The sequence below is a fragment of the Asterias amurensis genome, chromosome 16 (genome assembly GCF_032118995.1).
Source record: "Asterias amurensis chromosome 16, ASM3211899v1".
Taxonomy (NCBI): Eukaryota; Metazoa; Echinodermata; class Asteroidea; order Forcipulatida; family Asteriidae; genus Asterias; species Asterias amurensis.
In genome coordinates, this window is record NC_092663.1 from 6,341,506 (window position 1) to 6,356,905 (window position 15,400).

Consider the following 15,400-nt stretch of genomic DNA (forward strand, 5'->3'; position numbering starts at 1 on the left):
TTAATAATTTCAAAACAAATTTCCTTGGATGCTTACGTCACTAATGGTAAAAAAATTTCCTATAGAATGCTGCATTACTTTACTAGACAACACGTCCATCAACACTATGCCGCCCCCTTTTGCTGAGGCGACCACACCCCTCAATGACGGGTGACTGCTTTGAAGTTAATCAGGCAGCCGTGCATACACCATGTCAACTCTAAGCCAGATTCCAGTTAAAACTGTTTATTAGCCCCGTTTGCCAATATAAAGCAGTACATCGTCTATGAAGAGGCTGTGTTGTGAGGACTGCATGTAGTTTGGTCATGTCTTGGGGATGTCAACTGACATCGTGGAATCAATCTTGAAGGTGTCCCATGTCTCCTGTACCCCACATGCCCAACAAGCCCACATATCTTTAACTTAAATTACTTGTGTTGGTGCGTTCATTGTGTACGGCTGAAATTGAGTTGTACCACTCTTAACCATTATAGTCAGTCTACTAATAGTGTGTAACCTTGTTAGGAACAAGTACTATGCTGCCAAATAATTGGATTGACACAGGTGGATGTCGAAGCGATCCATTGAAGGTCTAGTAAAGCGGGGGCACAAGTCAGTCTTCCCATAAGTGCATCCTCTCTTAGCAAGCATGTATGTTGCATATCCCTTACCAGCTCCCTTCTCTCTTCTAGTCCCAAGCCAAAGACCCACCTAAGTACTGTCATATCAAGCCCTCTGCATCCTCCTGCCCTCGTTTATTCGGTCAACCCAAGATACACAATGCTGATGTTTCTCTCTGCCCCAGCGTTGCTCCAGGGAGGTGGTTCACCAACCTACAACAAAGCCGGTTGGCAAACCAACGTCTCACCAACATCAGACGTCTCAAGTCTCACCCTTAGTGGGCCTCACACATCACCATTATCACCAACTGGCAGATCGTCGAAATCACAAAGGACATTTAACTCGGTCACCCCGACTTTCTTGTCAGTTTTGAGGAAGTCTCTCTCTTCACCAACATACCTACTAGAGAAGCACATCGTCACTTCAAGCTGATCCCACAATGACTGACCGTACACAAGCCATAGCCTACTCTTCAAGAAGTTGCTGATTTTATCATCACCTGGGTTTTTTCATCAAGCTTCCGATTAAGGGACCAGTTGTAACAGCAAACCTATGAGACCGCCATGAGATCCCTCTGTCAACGGTCCTGCTGAATTTGTTCATGGAAGAGTTTGAACTGTCGAGAACCAAGATCTTCGCCCATCAGCCAAGACTCCCACCAGAACGACAATCACACAAGCTACAACGTAATCTTCATGCAAGCTCAAGTCAAGACTTACCACACATTGCCCAACTTGATTCATGCAGCACTTCATACACTAACGGAAAAGCGAGACACCCAAGACAAGACTGTTTTTTACTGCACTCACTGCCTATGGGAAGTTATATGCACTGTATCCAAGTTGTTGATCGTTGATGCTTTGGAGAATCAATGAGCATCAATCACATGGCACACTGGGACACCTGAACAAAATAAACATCCATCTAGCATTCACAAGCAGAAGATCATCTCATCAAATGGAATTCAAAATCGTTGCACATAACACAGTACCAAAAAGAATCCATTGTCTTCATCAATGACATTTGCAGACCCGCAGCAGCTGACCACACACCAGCTCAAACGAATCCAGCCAGCGGACAACTCCAAAGCAACAACGATCAACCACTTGGATACTTGGCTACCTTCTGCCCAAAATGTGCGTTGCTTTGCTTTAGCTGCAACCACCAGCAGTCCAGCGTTCCCTGAAGATGAGCAGAGTATACTGTTCCAAAGGTCGAGACCAAACTGCCTCGTTTTGAAGCCAAGCTCTTTTAACACTACTCTATTCCCCAGGGTTTAACCCAGGGATTAACAGCCGGCCTTTTCACACTATGGTTGCTTTTTCCTCAGTATGCCCTCTAGTCTGTCTACTTCTGAAAATGGGCAAACCTTGGTGAAATGCCATGCCTGCTCCAACTGCTCTGGAGCATGGAAAAAGGTAAAATCCTGGGGTGTTCTTGAAACACGCAACCGGACCCCCATAGAGTCCAGGCACAGTGTGAAAGTGCGCTGGGGTCATCGTAGGGTAAAACAAGTCCCGGGCCTCCCAGGGCCTCCGGGGCTGTTTTCCACAGGGATAAGAGATGCAGTGTGAAAGGGCCAAAGGGCTACATGTATACACACTGTTGTACCCTCAATTTCACTGTTTACTGTTACTTATCATCAACTACGCGCGGCACCCCGCTAGATAATGAAAATCCTTTACACAAATATTTCGAAATGTAATATGGGTGAGGGTGTTATACGCCTCTCTTAATATTTATGCATTCTGACGTCATCATTCTAACCCAAAATGAAGCTATTGCGCACGTCCGCCACTACTTGCAATGGCTGCGCCCACCTCGTTTTGGGTTGGACGCGTACCTTGTGCATACTTCTAGAAACTATACGGCTCCCCTGTGAGCCTTATAGGGGTCTAATGTTTTGGGCCTCGTTAACGCTATACCTTTTTTCAAATCAGCGTTGATAGGTGAAAGTTTTACGACCGTTAGCCAGCAATATCTAAAGTTTCTTTTGTACTACACTACCAAAACTTTCCACACACACTCAATATACATTCATAATGCTTGCATTTCCTCTTTGTTGAGTGAATTTAAAAAACATCATCAAAAAATGACATTTTCTGCTCGGTACTCACTGTTGTTTTTCTGCCGCATCGCACCAGCCTACTACATGTAAATCGACAAATTGCTGAGCGGCGGCCGAGTCGAACTGTGAAAGCGGTGTTACAAGGCAGTGCAGCAGTGCATGGGTGCTGTCCGTTTACAATACCCGCCATTCACGCATAAAGCTTGCACGCACTGTGTCGGCCATATTGAATTTGGGGTTTTGAGGCATTATGGGACACTTTTTAGGTTGGCAAAACAGCAAATTCGAGCTCAGCACCCCTCTACACCCCTTATATACTTGTATGCCATAAATTAACACAATTTGCCTTCAGGGTTGATTTTTTTTTTTTTTTGAAAGTTTACCCAGTCTATCTTGGGCCCTTTACTTTAATCATCACAATTTATGGAGCGTCACGTCCCACTATACATAGCGTTGTTACAGCACTAAATAAAGCGAGATTTAAGAACATGCGGTGTGCCAAAAATCTAACCTATCTACTGGGGTTTTTTTTACCACCGCTGCCTTTGGGGTTTTTTCGGGGGGGGGGGGGGGGGCGGTAAGAGCGTAGGCCTCTTTTTAGTTTATTCTCATCAGAATTTGTCCTGTAAACTTTCTGGCCAATAGGTGTATTGTTTATTGTCACTTTTGGCTTATTGCATCTGGCGAAATTTTAGCGACACAATTTAGTGACCGTTCATGTTCACACTGCTCTAGGAACAAACCTCAATACATCCCATATCTCTGGAACCCTACATAGTACAAACTAACACGGAAAATTCGTCCCCACTCCTTAATTTTGTTTAACTTATTTCGCTTTCAGAAAGCATGTCAAGTTATTTTTAGGGTTTGTTATGTCCAGTTTGGGTCAAATTTGTAAAACTCCTAAAAATGTACCCCATTCATCCGCATCGGAGGGCTCTTTTGTTAACATTATATCCGGTAACCAACCCGACGGGCCGATCGCTTAAGGAGGCTACAAAATGGATTTGGCAAAATGTACATTCTGAGACCTGACCGACACACTGCTCTAACCCATTTTGTGAATGGACTTATTCAAAGGAAACTTAATGTCGTTTTGCTCCACAACTTTGACCAAATGCAAAGTTCTTTTTTTACAGCCTTAAAACAGCCTTTGACATACGTGTACAAGTTTCACAAATTCACAAACTTCTGTGATGGGGTAAACTCTGAACTGCAACACTATACCTCCATGAACAAACCGTATTCTAAAACCATATTCATGTACTCATTTGAGTTTACTGGCAAAAAGAATCAGAATGTATATGCACACTCTTCTTGTAAATAATTTGTTCTATAGTTTAAAAACAGCAAGATACGTTTTACATCAATAGTGCAATTTCTGTTTGGAGATTTATTGTAAGTCCGAGGTCACCACCCACTTTCAACCTTAATTGGTCCCACAGCGACCTCCTGCACCAAACAACAGGTGGCCTGTCTCAAAACCAGACAACACACCACTCACAATACACTGACCAGAATGTAAGGAGGTTGGGCTCGATTTCACATGCTTACTTTATTTGTGTAAGCCCCTGCCCCCAACCCCAAAATGTTATTAATAGACACCTTTCAGGCTCCTTCCAACCTATAGCCCTACCCAATGTGTCCAAATTATAAAGCTTCCGTTTGATCCCATCCGCCTTGTCCATAATTCTCATGCCGTTTGGAACTGACTGCTTTTTTATAAATGCCATTTGGAAGTAAATAGTTTTTTTTATAAATATTCCCCATTAAATCTTTCAACAAATGAGTCACCTGTCATAAGGATTTCAAGGAAGTCTGATAAACTTTCTCAAATCAGATGACTGGTAAGTGGGAGTTTGGGTCAGGGTTTTGTAGACGTCTGAAACCACACAAACGTATTGAATTCCACACACTTAACCATGTTGATTTCCACAAGGATGCCATGCCACTGGACCTTCTAATTTTCAATCCAAGATGACGCTTTTAATTGTATAGATACATTGTTAACGAACAAGCAGGAGAGATTGTGATGATGATTAAGTGAAAGCCTAAAGGTGGCAACTTTGTCGGTTGCTAGTTTCTGTTTGCTACCTTTGATGTATTACGTATCAACAATGTTTGGATTCCATATAGGCTTAAGGTGTGCAAAAGCCATTGCACTCCCGGTATATTCAGGTAAACACTTTTTTTTTCAACATTAGAATGAATGAGTTCAGTGAAAGTGAAACCCGTGTTCACAGACAGTCTTGTATGTGTACTAGGATAGTTGCTACGGTAAATATGCTACCAAGCAACGCAAAATTGAGAAAAAACATGTTTTTTTTAATAACAATTATGACAATCTTGAAGATTATTTTACCCAATAATTATTCTCTTCTCTAGACCAAGAGGCAATGTGAAATAGAAGCAACATTCTGACAAACAGAAGATAGACGGTTTGTTCTATTTATAACTCCCTAGCAACAAAACAATTGTTTCTCTTGTTTTATGGTGACGCTTAAAGTATTGTTTTGTCTACTGATGCCGCTGGTCGTCTTTGAAACATGCCCACCGATAGTTCTGAATAATCTGTAACATGAGAACAAGCTATTCGGGTGCACTAGGGAGGCTTAAAAGCGCCGTTGCTATGGTAAATTTGTTACCTAGCAACTGTTGCTAAGGGAAATACATTTTTCAATGGCTCCACCCCTAAAAACACCCAGTATGGGTTGAAGAATACTTGTGCCAAGTTTCATGCTTTTATCACTTTCTGAGCAATTCTTACAGTACTTTGCACCAATCGCCTAGACTATTAAAGACCTGCTTGAATGAAAATGTCAATGTAGGTTTCAATTGTGTAAAACAAAAATCATTTTGTATGGCCTTGTCCAGAGCTTTTCTGCGAGATTTGCGAAAAGCCCTGTTACGTAATCACTCTCAAAACGTCATAAGTAGATAAAGCCGCTTTGTTGCAGCATGGATGTATAACAAAGCAAACTCCCACAAATGACGTCAGCGGCATTGTCCTTTGACGCCCGCTCTCAACGGCAGAAGTGTTTTTAGTTTTTCAAAAAACCTTTAGGTAGGGGCCTGATTTTTTATTTGATAATTACGAAAAGTTCAGAAGTGTACACATATCAAAATTACATTAAAATGGTGAACAAGTGCATTATAAACAAGTAAAAATACCATTTATGTTGAAAACACTCCACACAGGTAGCTGTTTAAAATACACAGTTTCATCAACTATTTTTGTTTGTTCTTGTTTCAAGTTTATCATTCCTTGTATTATTTAAATAATGCAGGTAAACTATTCAGATGTGAGCACATTGCACAGTGCAGAATGCAGTGTACATGTAGTTCAACATGATCTTCTGACAGTATTGTACACTGTAATAATTCCTTGTTCTAAAACAAAATTATAAATTAATCGGCATAGTAGTATGTTCCAATGGGCTGGGGTGCTTTTGTAATATTCCATAGACATCATCCCCAGAATACTTTGGTAGCTTTTGCTAACCACGTGCATTAAGTGCATTTGCCGTGACTCATGTGACAAACTCGACATGCTCGAGGGTGGTTTTTTCTAATTCTTGAAAGACCCTTTGAAAAGACCACTTTTATGAGAGAGAAGAAAAACAATGTTGAGGTTCTATAATTGAAAAAATACTATAATTATTTTTTTGGTGACTCACGTGAGAGTAAAACAACCTTGGGTAAAAATTAACTCCCATTTTTCAAAAAGTTAATAGTTCAAAAAGGCATATTTAATTTTGGCTGTCCTTACTAATGACTCTTGTTGTTTATACATTTTATAATGATTAAATCTGAACACCTATATTGTTTCATGATTTTCTTTTAAAAACCTGAATTTCAATGATTTTTTACCCTTTACTCCCAAGGCTGTCGCAAAAACAATAAAGAATATTTTTATAAAGTCTTTTTAGAAGAAGAAGCACTAGGAGTTCTTGTTTCAAAATAAATGTAAAAACTTCAACGACAACCATTTTAAAATGTTTACTATGAAGCGCAAATACCACGGAATGGCTGAGCTTCATAAGTCTATCAGCTACATAAGACAACTTCACTTGCTATCATCAACTATATAAAAGGAACATTTGCACACTATGGAATACTACCTGAGGTGGTTGTGACAGATAATGGATCGCAATTTTTAAGCGAATTCAAGGAGTTCTCGAAAGAGTATTACCGCAATCTAATTGTCAAGCGGAAAAGGCAGTCCACATCGCATTTAAGATGATTCTACACCATCCGGTCCTAGCATTGATGACCTACTGTTCCACACCCATCCCAACTCTCGGTGTGTCTCCTTCACGACTCATGATGGGTGGCGAAATGCGCAAAACATTAACAATTCTACCACGCAATCTTCAGCCTAAGATCGCTAGCTACAAACAAGTGTACAGAAAGCCAACAAACTGTACAAATCCAAGAGTGCATCCTACTTCAATGAAACCAATGGTGCAAACAACTGGATGAATTAAAAACCGGGAGACAATGTCAGATTCCGCACCTAAACCGGGTGGAGTGTGGAAGAAGTAATGCGAACGGCTGGACCATCACGTTCTTACAATACATCATCCATGTTGATGGTGCAGAGTATCGTCGCAACAGACGTCCCATCCTGCTTGTTCCCAATATGACATGAGATTAATTGGTTTGGATAATTATCGAGAGTTCAGAGTTAAAAGTATCACAGTTCTTACAGTTCTTATTGCATGACATAGTCCACAGTGTTCACAGTGCGATGAGGTCAGGTCCGGGTTTGTCGACGATCCTTAGGATTGCGACTGCAGAGTGGGTGTCCCTAAGATCGAACATGATCAACAACCAAGGTAACTTTGAAGCAAACGTTAGGGAAACTCTGCAGCATCTGCATTCTTTGAAGATCTACCCAAACTTGGCGATAATAGCCTCAGCAACTCTGGTGATTCCTGTATCCACTGCAGGTGAGTATTAAAAACCAGGAGGCCATAAGTGTCTTCGCAGTTGTTCCATTTCAGCTATGATTTTTCAAGACATCTATTACAAGACAGCATCCAAGAGATTCGACGTTGGACACAACAAAACTTCCTAAAGTTAAATGATGATAAGACAGAGTTCCTTTTATTTGGGTCACGTCAACAGTTAACTAAGGTTTCAGTGCCATACATCTCCATCGGTGATGCTCGGATAGCTCCCTCGCTGAAAGCTCGGGTTATTTTTGATTCATCCATGACACCTCAGCCACACATCAACAATATTGTTCGTTTATCATCATATCACATCAGGAATATAGGTAAGATTCGCAAGTACTTGGACAAAAGTGCCACTGAAAAGGTCATTCACGCATTTGTTACTTCTCGTCTTGACAACGGCAATGCTCTTCTCTACAGTCTTCCTAACAACCAGATTTCCCGACTTCAACGGCTCCAAAATACTGCTGCCCGCATTGTGACACTGTCTAGAAAATCCTGTTCTATCACCCCCATTCTGAAACAACTACACTGGCTCCCTATCTCTCAACAAATCATCTTCAAGCTGATGCTCATTGTGTACAAAGCTCTACATAGCAAGGCTCCCCACTGTATTTCTGAACTGCTTCAAGTTTACACTCCATCAAGGAGTCTCCGATCAAGTTCCATGCTTCTCCTCATTGAACCCAAGTCTCGACACTCATGGGGTGACAGGTCTTTTTCTTCAGCCGCCCCATGCATCTGGAACTCTCTACCATCTTCGATCTTGTGTTTGTACCGCAAAATTCAAGTCTCTTCTCAAAACTTATCTTATGTCACAGGTTTTCAATGACATCTGCATCTTTCTCCTGGCAGACCTGGCAGAAGCGATGGTGGTGGACAACTATTTCAATGAAGATCCCGAGAATGCCCTTGAATAACTGATCTGCAACTGAGATTATGTAGTAGGGGATAGGGGTCGGGCAGAATGGGATTGGGGCTCAGGACACGGGCGAGAATATAATGATGATTGATGAGTACAGTAATAGGTGACTAATTGGGTTTACTGTTGTTAACGTCTACCAAAAAAAAAAAATACATGGTCAACTGAAAAATAAACAACATTCCTTTACAATGATCCAAATGTTTATTGTGAGTCTATTTACTTTTTTAATTGTGTACGAGTAAACTCCGAAGTTGACTGACGAACACAGCGAACGCATCAGAACGAAAAGTTCACAATAGCAAATATGTGCCTGCGTCTAAATTCAGCACATTGGCTGATTCAGTGTACAGTCAAGTGTAATGAAATGTTCCTACCCAATAGCAAAGTTAGTTATCCTAGCAAAACGTTCCAGGGCAGTGTAATTGGCTGTCTGTGTGGTGCGGGGCGTCCGCCTTTGTGATGACCTGTCAAAAATAAATGTTGCACTATAGTCCTGTAGACAAGTTCAACAAGCTTATCAACGGCGGTCCAATACAGCAATAGACACTGTCTTGGCCCAAGACTATGGTGCTTGATTTTGGATAGTATACTACGCGCGGTTGAATCGCCAAAGCGCGCCCGCCACAGTATGATTTAGTTAGCTGGATGGCTCGAAATCTAGACTACACTCTGCAAGCTACCATAGTCTTGGTAATCCTGCAGCGCTGCGTGCACTGTGGGCATTGCCGTACTATGTAAATAAGGTCGTTGTCAAGGTTGTTTAATGCATATTCAATATGTGAACAACATGGCAGCGCCCAGCAGCATGAAGTCTGGCCACGGTCGCATGGTTGGGCCATGGTCAGACGTACGGGACGAACGAGTGATAGTACGGTTTGCCTGGCCATACAAAACGAACAAAATGCAGGGATTTAAATTCTACATCTCCTTTTCCCAGGCAACCAAATATTATAATTATTGTGGTTATTCTGAAGAAATATAGCTGACTACAGAATGTCTGGCAAAATGCTTGCATCTTCGTTTATACATGTCGTGTTTGTTTCATGGTTTCATACTTCCCTGAATGATTTGTCGTGGGCAGATCACATGAGCCACAGACAGAGACGGGCTGCCCGCAGTGCATATAATACTACCATGGAGGTAGAAACCTCCATGATACTACCGTGTATAGTAGATTTACTACAGCAAACACTATTCACTGTACATGTACAATCTAATTGTCGTTCATGCATCGACTTTGCACATGTATTTAATGTTAGGACTACTAATTGTGTCACAATCACATGAACTCATAATATTTCTAAATAAAGGCCAACACAAATTACAATGTACTTGTTCATAAAATTTATTTCTTTATTGCCAAACACAAATTTTCACAGAACAGTGGTTATTAAAATGATCAGGTTTGAGAACAGGCTATATAACAAGAAATACCCCACAATTAAAGCCTGAGCGGCTGGTGAAACTTGATTCTCAACTATTCGTGCCTCAAATAGTGTCAACTTCAACACACTAGTCATAAATTGTTCAAGCTCCAAAATGCACTGCAGCGTATTATTTGCTGCCGGTGCAAGATAGTAAAACTCACGCTGAAAGGATTAAAGGATTGTGTCACTTTATGTCTAGGGCTGGGCGACTAGTGCGACAACACTGTCAAACTTGTCGCACAGTCGAAATTATTAAAATCACTAGTCGTGTTGCGACTACTTTTTTTATATTCCTAATTGAATAATCGTGCTGCCAAGAGTACAACAAAAATAGTAACACCTTCCTGTTTGGTGAACTGTCTATTGTATCGCTCACGACAATTCATGGCAACATAATTTACTTACGAAACACATTCAGTGACACCAGTGACTATAGTCGCCCATCACAGGCTTTCCCACAGCAGCCTTTAAAGTGCACAGTAAGTTATCACAGCAGTTATACACAATACTGTTTGTACCATTTACTTGTGTGAGCGGCTGAGCCTACGACCACTATTCTACATTGTGGGGTGCAATGCAGTTTTCATCTGATTCTCTGTGTCTTAGATAGTTTAATGGCAGTTGAAAGACCATTTTGCTCATATCGACCAACTCTTCCACTTAGTTGTACATTTTCATACTGGTGTTCAAAATAATGACAAACATCAACCCCAGTCCAAAAGCATCGGTTGCTAAGCGTATGCACACAGCTCCCTCAGGGTTGAAAAAGCTATGTAAACTCATCTTGAAAGTCAATCTCTGTATTGGTACTCAGTTAATATGTTCCATCTTTTCATTTTCTCTTGACGCTTCCTCTGCAAAACAGCAAAATATCTCTTCCACAACTACATGTATGCTTGAATTTTGATTCTGTCACAGATTTGTCTCTCTTGAATCAAGAACTCCATTCCTTAATTGCAGAGCAGTCGATTGCCCATTCATCTGACAAGACGAGGCTTAAAAAGTATCAGTACTCCAAGGTGGTCATGCAGCAGTTCTCTCAAAGCAGACTCCTGAGGTCTACCTACAAAAATAACAACAAGTTTTGAAGTATTTTTCATTTCAGAGCAAATTAGGTATTCACAAACATGACAAACAATTACTATTATTACTATTATACTTATAAAATGACTTTACGTTTTCTTATTTTATACAGATTCGATCAATAAACAAGATTCTCTCCACTCACCACTTTGTGACACTTGACAGTTACATAATGACTTGGGATCCATGACCTGCTCAGTTGCAAACGTTGGTTGTATATATCATTTCCTATTTTCTTACGATTTTTCCTCCACAACAAACACGGAGCTGCCATTGCCTTGTAATCATAACATGAAAGACCCCGGGGTCAACTAATACATTATGTTAATTTATTACAACAATCTCACGCTGATTGGTCCGTTGCAAAGCTGAAGCAGAAAACAATGAAAAAGTTAACACAGCGCTGCAGGATTATCAAGACTATGGTAGCTGGCAGAGCGTAGTCTAGATTTCAAACCGTCCATCTAACTAAATCATACCGTGGCGGACGTGCTTTGGCGATTCAACCGCACGTAGTACACTATCCAAAATCAAGCACCATAGTATTGGGCCAAGACTACAATAGACAATGATTTAGCCCATTCATCAACGCATGTAACACTTTGTAGTTTGTTCGAACTTCCCTCCCTCCCTCCCTCCTAAAAATAGTCTTTTTCTTCCCATTTTTGAAATGAACAGAGCCTAGCAAAACTTCCATTGCGCATGGACGATGACCGACTGATTGGAGTATTGGACAACACAAACACACACACCAGAAAGATGGCAAATTTTCGTCCCACTGCAAGGCAAAACAATGCAGATTTTGACAATATTTTTTTCAATTGATCTGTTATTTTTCCTCTTTCTTTACTCGGATGTTTTGAGGTAACCCCTCTTCCTATCAGACACAATTCAGTGTAATTATAGCTAATTAAGGGCAGATAAATTGGTGGCGAGGTGTGGAAAATTTTCCAAAATTGAAAACAGCAATTTGGAATGGCTTAAAAAACTCTGAAACGTTACCCGTACCAATTTTCAGAAATTGACCAGGAAGGCCCATTAATTTGAAACTGTCTTTTAAAAGTATACTTACCGTGTGACGTTGACTTATTAAGTGGGATGGCAGCGACAACACAAACACGATGGCGACACACAGCTAAGATAAGAAACAAGACAATTAATTAGCTAAACCCAGCAGGGCATAAGGTAAGGTTAGCACTAGCTAAGATAGAGCTAGAGCTAGACTTAAAGGTGCGGTACGGGCCTTGGTTTTTGTTAGCCTGAACATCTGTTGTCACACTTCGAGCAGTCAGACATAGGCGCAGCCAAAATGGAAAACCGCAATTTGGAATGTCTGAATAAACTCCTAGACGTGCCCATACCAATTTTCAGGATATTGGTTTATTTGACCCGGTGTCATGACAAAAAGTGTCCGCTGGCCATAAGTGTCTGCTGAGCATGCGCAGTGGACCCTCGTGGACACTATTAGTATTTGGCAAGTTTTACGTGACAAAGAGTACGTCCGCCCGGCAAATAGTGGCGCCATGCTGAGTGCACGTTTGAATGCACACAGACAGTAGGCCTATTTGACAGATTATGGACAGTATTTGGCAGAGATGACGGTCAGTATTTGGACATTTTGAGGCTGTAGTGTAGAGGAGCCAACAAAATTTAAACTGTCTTAAAGACACTGGACAATATTGGTGATTGTCACTCAAAGACCAATCGTCTAACTTGGTGTATCTCAACATTTTATGCATAACATAACAAACCAGTGAAAATTTGAGCTCAGTTGGTCGCCGAATTTGTGAGATAATAACGACAGAAAAAAATCCTTTGTCACACAAAGTTGTTTGCTTTAGATGCTTGATTTGGAGACCTCAAAGACAAAATCTAATTCTGACGTCTCAAAATCAAATTCACCTGAATTAGTGGAAAGTTACTTCTTTCTCCAAACTACGTTTCAGGTTTTAGGGGGAGCCGTTTCTCACAATCTTTTATAAAAGTTTTATATCCTGGTGTCAGGAGTTTTCAGTGACTCGGGAAAATTTTTCACATCAACAACTAATATTTTTCATTTTAAATCATCTACCCAACCTTTTTACAAATACAATGACATGAATGACACTTGCAGTGGTGCACTTCATCGTGTGTTCATGAATTTCATGGAGGTAGTGTGTTGAAATCTTATTCTTAGTGTCATTGTGAAAAAAAAAGTTGGATAGGGCCTAGCCTAGTGGTAGTAGTAGTGTTCATAGGTTTTGGAGGTACGTCGGCCGGTCAGCAACGTCAGAGCCAATGAACAGCTCTCCCTGGGTAGCTACACCCACAATATACATACCCTGGTGTCGTTTTCAGTAGGATAACAGGAAAATTGTTCACAATCAAAAACTAAAAAAAGAAAATTCAAATAATCTATCAAATTTTTTAACAATAACCATTTCACTTCATGGTGTGTTGAAATTTTTTAAGTTTTGGTTTTACATTGCGAGAGACAGTCCGTCATTAACAGTGCTTATGCATGCACGACATTGGAGCAACGTCATATGTTTTCACACCTTTTATTGGTTGGTATTTTATTGAATATTCAGAAGCTAGTACCGCGGGCAAAATAAATCAAAATTGTTATTCAATTACTACTTCACAAATTTAATTACATTTTTGTCCTGAGGCATTATGGCTACTATATTAGAATCCAGAGATATCATAAGGCATGAAAGTAACACACCCCACCCCCTTGATGCACTCACACTTCACCTTTTCCCCCATTTCAGACCAGTAATGTTTGGTTTCAGGAGATAAGAAACCAATCTATGATACTTTATCTTTAATGTAGACTTAATAACTATTACGCTTATCGGAATTTATAACAGTTATGCAGTACATAAAATAAAAAAATTGTTGTCATTTTCACTTAAAATATTTCAATATTTGCCCCACATTTGCACACCATAGAATCCAAAATAGTATCCACCTCACGTGATCCATCTTGTGACTAAAGCAGAATGAAACTCAATCTAGCAGATAGTAATTTTGTTTTGAACTTTCGAGGTTGGATGATGTTTCTTTGACTCACTTGAATGTTGGCATAATAATGCACTAGTGATTAGTACCAAAAATCAATCATTTTATAAATGTTTGAGCATAACCAACGACAGGAAACTTTATTCTCAGCATGATTAACACTGATGAAAATACAGATCGTGAGTAAACTGCATAGCTTCCGTCACCGGTGCAGCTTGCACAATTTCGCGGGAAACAGGAATCAAAACATATGAGGGTCGATAACGTATGACGCTACGATACAGGACGAACGTTGCACATGTTTCCTTTTTTATGATTCATTACAGCAGGATGAATATTCATGTATCAGCCTCTACGATGATGAAACCCTAGTAAGCTAATCACGCTATTCATACGCGAACGAATCGACTATGTGCTCTATATATAAAGACTAGACTAGTACAGTAGTTGCGATAACGTAACCCTCCTCGCGACGGCCACCAGGCTGGAGGGTTACGTTATATCACAACTAAAAAACAGATGATTTAAAAAAAAAATCATTTCGCTTTTTATTGTGAACAATTTTCCGGTTAATAAATCCTATCGACCTCATCGACCTTTAAAGTAAAAAACCTGTGACACCAACCAGGCTGCCCAGGGCAGGATGCCAATAAAAAATAATTATTTTAAGAGTTATTACTTAATTATTAATAATAATAGGATAACTTTCCGTATGGCGCCACCACTTGTTCACTCATTTTTACAAAAAGGGATATATCAATCAGGTAAATTAGATACTATATTATTTTATTTCGAATGAAAAAGTGGTGGCGCCATACGGAAACTTTTCCGATAAAACAAACAAGACAATTATAGCTATCCCCAGCAGGGCATCATCCAACGATCCAACGCATTATTTACCTTGGTTTTTGCCTTACTCTAAATTGTTTTTGAAAGCATAGCCCACACATCTGACGTCACACTTCAGGCCGAAAGAAAGACACAGCATTTTTATATGCAGTGGCCGAAATATGGTAGCCGAGCCAAAAATAATAGACTGCAAGTCTTGCGTGTACGCGTACGCCGGAGTCACTACAAACGAAAGACTTGTTTTTGACCAAATCAAATCTTTGCTTTAGATTAGTTTCAATACCAAACTTGAAGAACAAAAATACTTTTTTAATTTTATTTAATTAAATTTCAGCTTTTAAATATTTATGCAATTAATAGGTTATAATTTATGTACAGACAAAAGAAAAACTCTGGGACAAGAATGTTTATTTGATCTGAAATTTTTTGACCCCCCGCCTATGGCGTGTCAAACGTTGCATTATTCGATAACGTACAATATATGTGC

At 40.1% G+C, this 15,400-nt stretch overlaps 1 protein-coding gene across 3 annotated transcripts in view; it reads right to left on the reverse strand.

Moving 5' to 3' along the window:
- Positions 1-15,127, reverse strand: part of LOC139949116 (5'-AMP-activated protein kinase subunit gamma-1-like) — a 167,508-nt gene extending 152,381 nt beyond the window's left edge. For 2 of the 3 annotated variants that reach the window (XM_071947519.1, XM_071947521.1), the window contains exons 1-2: positions 14,965-15,127; positions 12,134-12,196 (exon numbers count right to left, since the gene is read on the reverse strand). The gene's annotated coding sequence lies outside the window, so the exon portion shown is untranslated. Of the gene's footprint in view, positions 1-8,925; positions 9,016-12,133; positions 12,197-14,964 lie in introns of all 3 variants that reach the window. The other variant, XM_071947520.1, reaches the window with a different exon arrangement.
- Between the last annotated feature and the right edge of the window lie 273 nt (positions 15,128-15,400).